This window comes from Mastomys coucha, unplaced genomic scaffold, assembly GCF_008632895.1.
Source record: "Mastomys coucha isolate ucsf_1 unplaced genomic scaffold, UCSF_Mcou_1 pScaffold1, whole genome shotgun sequence".
Classification (NCBI taxonomy): domain Eukaryota; kingdom Metazoa; phylum Chordata; class Mammalia; order Rodentia; family Muridae; genus Mastomys; species Mastomys coucha.
Genome location: NW_022196891.1, coordinates 79,051,593 through 79,057,216, shown reverse-complemented (window position 1 = coordinate 79,057,216; position 5,624 = coordinate 79,051,593). Strand labels below are relative to the sequence as shown.

At 49.5% G+C, this 5,624-nt stretch overlaps 1 long non-coding RNA gene across 1 annotated transcript in view; it reads left to right on the top strand.

The window, feature by feature from the left end:
* The first annotated feature begins 2,614 nt into the window (after positions 1 to 2,614).
* LOC116071451 overlaps positions 2,615 to 5,624 on the top strand; it is a 4,543-nt gene continuing 1,533 nt past the window's right edge. Inside the window, exons 1-2 of the long non-coding RNA XR_004110901.1 lie at positions 2,615 to 2,696; positions 3,587 to 3,886. This is a non-coding gene — a long non-coding RNA (uncharacterized LOC116071451). The remainder of the gene's footprint in view (positions 2,697 to 3,586; positions 3,887 to 5,624) is intronic.

The following is a 5,624-nucleotide window of genomic DNA, read 5'->3' as shown; positions in this document are numbered from 1 at the left end:
AAAATCAAAGGAATAGAAATTTCTTTTTTTTTTTCCCTAATGGATGAATCTTAAGCATGCAGAAAAGGTCCTGGCACGCAACAGGGGTGGGAAAGAATCAATGATCAAATCAATAAATAGTTAACTCTTGGGATGCCTGTGAAGAGTAAACTGCTCTGATGACTAAGTATTTAAACAGGGTTGACATAATAACTGCTGTGAGATCCATCTGCACTGTGTTTACTCCTGGTCCCACAGACTCAGTTTCCTACAATGTGACAGTATGGTCACAAGCCCTCTAGGACAGGTGCAGGGAGAGCAAGGGACAGAAACAAAGAGTTGCAGAGGACATGGAGAAATCAAAGCCCTCCAACACCGCTCCTACATTGGGAACTAGAGAGATAACTAAGAGGTTAAAAGTGCTGGCTGCCCTCTCAGAGACCTAGGGTGAGCTCCCAGCACCTACATTGCCCTTGTAACCTTAATCCTTGGGCCGGGGTCCCATGTCCTCTTCTGACTCTTCCAGCACAAGGCACACCCATGGTGCATAGGCATACTTGCACACAAAACACTCATACATATAAAATAAAAATTAATTAATCTTAAAAGAGAAAATAATTTGGCATTTCTTCAGAAAATTAAACCTGGAGTTACCAGACACTTCACACAATGAACAAGCCTTCAAAACATATTTAGTGAGAGAAGCTGGATGTGAAGGTCACCTACTGTATAATTCCATTTATGTGACATATGCCAAACAGGTAACTATATGAACAGAAAGTGGTTAAGTGTGCAGGGAAGGCAGGAGGGTGGGGCTGGAGTTCAGGGGTGGAGTACCTATGCCCCAGGCCCTGGCTTTGGTCTCCAGCTCCACCCATACACACACACACACACACACACACACACACACACACACACACACACACACACACATCCCAAAAGAAAAAAGGGAAAAGAGAGTGGATGGTCCCAGGGTGGGGGGTGGGGATGGGAAGTGACTCCTCATGCGTACAGGTTTCTTTCTGCAGTAATAGAAATGTTTTAAAATGCTAGAATAATTTTAATACATCCGTGAAATACTAAAAGCCACACCGAATGGTACTCTTTAATACCATCCGTGCTTGCTGCCAGGCAAGCTTGAGGACAGGCGCTCCGGTTCTTAGCACCTACATAAATCTTGGGGTAGAGGCAGACCTGTGACCCCAGGAGTCTGAAAGCGATCCATGGAGCAAGCTAGCCAGTAGCAGTAGCTCATCTCTGCAGTCCCGGCACTTGGGAGCTGGAATTAGGAGAATCAGGAGTTCAAGGCCAGTGTGAACAACTTAGCAAGTTCTGGGCCATCCCGAGTTACGTGAGATTCCCCCCCCAACACACACACACCCCGAATCACAAAGAAGGATCACCTTCACCCAGGGTGTAGGAAAACACAGACAGGTTGACACACTCTCAGGGTCAGTAGGTCAGGGTGGGCCTGGGAGTCTCGGGCTCCTCGGGAGATTCTGAGGACGAGCCAGATTTGGGAATCTTTGTTCGAGATCAGCCTCCTACCCAGGTTCAACAGCCTCCGGGCCAAGAGGTTGACTCAGCCTTTCCAAGAAGCATTCCCAGGCTCACTTCATCCCCCCTCGAGGAAGGTGCTCCACCCAAGTGCCTCTGCTTGTTCATCAGCTTCCCTGCCTACCATCCTGTCAGGAGTTGTCGGCTCCTATTTACGCCCTCCCCACCGACACAGAGCGGAGATGTTGAAAGCTCTTCCAAGAAGGGTACCTACTGCCTTGTGAGTAATGCTTTGCTCCCAGTGTGAGTTTCATGCTGAGGGCCCTGCAGGTCTAGGGAACATCACCATTCACTAACTTACAACCAAGGTGTGGCACGATACTGCCAAAAGAGCAGCACCAGAAGAGCATTTGGTACAAAGATTTCGACATAGGCAATATTTAATTGGATTTTAATTTTAAAATATGTATGTTATGGGTGTTTTTTTTTGTTTTGTTTTGGTTTTTTTTGTTTTTTTTTTTTTTTGCCTTCATGTATGTCTATGCACCCCATGCGTGCCTGGTATCTAAGGAGGCCAGCAGAGAGCCACCATGTGGATGCTGGGAATAAGCCCAAGTCCTCTAGAGGAGCAGTGCTTTTAGCCACTGAGCCATCTCTCCAGCCCCTTACCTTGATTTTAAATTTGCTATTAATATTATTATGAGCACTCAGTTTTTTTTTCAAGAAGGTCTTGAACTCCCGGGCTCACAATCCTTCTACCTTAGTGTCACAAGCAGCCGGGATCAGGCACACCCCCATGTTAGACCTGGCTGGTCCAGCTGGTCTTTTGGGGGGGGGGGTTGGGGAATTCAAATCTGATAGCTGCCTGAGCTCTGAAGATCAGCCTGCCCTTTGGAAAGGCTGGTCGAGCTGTTCTCACAAAAGCATCTCTTAGGAAGATGTCTCATTCCCTGGAAGGTTTCCATGCATTCCCTGGAAGAGGAGTGAGCTGTGAAGCTCTGTTGTATGCATGAGAGAAAAGCGAAGTCCAGGCCAACTGTTTCTAAACTCTGGGTTCATCCAGTCATCAAGCTGAGGGCAAAGGATTGCAACTTGTCTCAATTCTACAGCGCCTGTTCCATTGGTTGTTTCACTACAGCTCGTGAGCAGCGAGTGCCTGCAGCCTCAGACGCGCCCCTTTGCGACACGGTATCTGACCTTGCACGTTTGTGACTTGCCCAGTGAGTCTAAGAGTGCATGATAGGAATATCACTGGTAGTCATTCACATGATGGGATAGCCAGCTTTTCTACATTGGGGTGGGGGAGGTGGGTTGGGGGGTTCAAGACAGGGTTTCTCTGGATAGCCCTGGCTGTCCTGGAACTCACTCTGTAGACCAGGCTGGCCTCGAACTCAGAGATCCACCTGCCTCTGCCTCCCAAGTGCTGGGATTAAAGGCATGTGCCACCACTGCCCAGCTCTTTATTATTATTATTATTATTATTATTATTATTATTATTATTATTAAATCTTTTTTTTACAGTCTAGCCTTTATCTCCCTCCCAGTCCCACACCTCAATTCCCTCCCAGTCTCCAAATGGATGTCCCCACCCTCTCACCCCCACCTCACCAGCCTTCCCCACTCCCTGAGGCCTCAAGTCTCTTGAGGATTCGGTGCATCTTCTCTCACTGAGTCAAGACCAGGCAGTCCTCTGCTGTATATGTGTTGGGGGCCTCATATCAGTTGGTGTATGCTGTCTGATTGGTGGCTCTGTGTCGGAGACATCTTGGGGGTCCAGGTTAGTTGAGACTGCTGGTCCTCCTATAGGGTCTTCTTCCAGCTTTTCCTTAATTCAACCCCAGGGGTCAGCAGCTTCTGTCCATTGGTTGGGTGCAAATATCTGCCTCTGACTCTTTCAGCTGCTTGTTGGGCCTTTCGGAGGGCAGTCATGCTAGGCTTCTGTTTGTAACTGTCCCCGTACCGTATGTATGTGTCCCTTACATCACCTGGACCCCCAGAGCTCCCAAGGCTGCTCCTAGGTCACTTGGCATACATAAAGTGACAAAGGGGGAATCTGGAGTGGGAAAGAGGTCTCCGCTAGTAAAAATATTGTACTTTTGAAATTTTACAGAGCCCTGTAACCAGGAAAGCAGACAGTACGCTCCCCCTCAGAGCCGTGGAGAGGGCAGAGCAAGTCCCTCTGCAATAAACACACGTCTGCCTTCAACACCCATTTACTGAGCATCCATTGTGTGCCGGGCTCCATGGATGCAGGACTCGGCAACACCACGGAAGCCCATGAGTTCTTCTCCTCATCTTAGTGAGGATGACGATTGGGCACGTTACTGCCCAGACTCTCTGAAATGAATAAACGAATGATAGGCCAAACGAAACATCGCAGAACCAAAATCTGTCTTCCCTCAGAGACATGGTAGGTCAACGATGAAAACACAGATTACAAAGTTGTCTGTGGGGTGGCAGGTGGGCAGGCGGGTGGGTGGGTGGGTGGGGGCAGCCTGCAAAACTGCTCTTCTCCTGGGCATGGCTCCACACTCTTCCAGGACCCAGGAACACTGCTGCTGGGATGAACATAACCATGGGCAGGGAACCTGAGATTTCTCTCCGTCCTGGAACTCCTTGAGCCATGCGGAAGCCCTTCTCCCATACAGGCCAAGCTCACGCGTGAAAGGCAAATGCTAGTGAGATCTGGTCTTGTAAGGGCTGTTAAAAATGGGGGGGGGAACCCCACACTCAGAGCTCAGGAACGGCGACCCCAAACACCACCAAGACACGTACTTGATGCAATCAGCAAGAGGTTCTTTTATTCAGCGCTGGGCAAGACTCATATTCCACGCAGGGGTAGAGGAGTCTGGCCCCAAGCAAAAATTTAAACAGGTTTTTATACCCACACAGTTGCTAGGGAAAAGGGGGAAACTAAGGCAGGGGAAAGTACAGGGTAGTCTCTGATTGGTGCTGGCTTGTGCTAGGGTTCAGAAGCAGGTTAGCCACCTGGCAATTGTTTGTTACCTCATTTTTCTTTTTCCTGCCAGGCCACTCCGGTCTCTAAGCTCTGGGAGCTGGTCTCCCATTCTTCTATGTCCTGAGAGCTGGTCTCCCATTCTTTCTAAGTCCTGGGAGCTGGTCTCCCATTCTTCTATGTCCTGAGAGCTGGTCTCCCATTCTTTCTAAGTCCTGGGAGCTGGTCTCCCATTGTTTCTAAGTCCTGGGAGCTGGTCTCCCATTCTTCTAAGTCCTGGGAGCTAGTTTCCCATTAAGTTCAACTAACGGCTAAGTTCCCACAGTACAGTTTGAAATTTTTAACCTCTCATTCTAGCCTCACAGGGCCTTCAGCTCCCCTGGCCACTCCAGCTGCTGTCTGACCCTGTTGGGTGCTCACCTATCGTTCCACTCATCCCGCAGAGAAGGGCAGCCACGTTCTCTGGTGGGCTCTCCAAACCCACACCAGTCTCTCCTTCTTCCCAGAGAGACTGAGGCTTCAGATCACACTCGGTCAGCACACCTGCAGATCCACCTGCACATCTCAGTTCAGCCTCTCACCAGCCCCGGGACCCTTTCTCTACATCCATTAAAAAACGGCCCCCAGTGGGGCTGGAAAGGGGGCTTGGTCAGTAACACAGTTGCTGAGGAAGACTAAGGTCCCAAGTCCAGATCTCCAGGACCCATGTAAAAAGCCAGGCCTGGTGTGGTCTAGGAGCCTGGCCCTGCAGAGGCAGATAGGAAGGTCCTGGCCAGTCTAGCCAAACCAGCCAGCTCCAGATTTGAGAAACCTTGCTTGTGCCAGGCGGTGGTAGTGCACGCCTTTAATCCCAGCACTTGGGAGGCAGAGGCAGGCGGATTTCTGAGTTCGAGGCCAGCCTGGTCTACAGAGTGAGTTCCAGGACAGCCAGGGCTATACAGAGAAACCCTGTCTCGAAAAACCAAAAAAAAAAAAAAAAAAAAAAAAGAAAAGAGAGAGAGAGACCTGGCTTGCTTTCATGAGTTCTCCAGAGTGTGCGTATGAGAGAGAGGTGGAAGGTGGGAGGAAGGGGGTGGGGGAGGGAGAGATTATTTTCTTTTGAAAAATGTACATATCAGCTGCACCTACTTTATGGGTGAGCATTAAATGAGATAGAGCCAAAGACCTCTGTGGCAGGCACACTTGCCCAGCA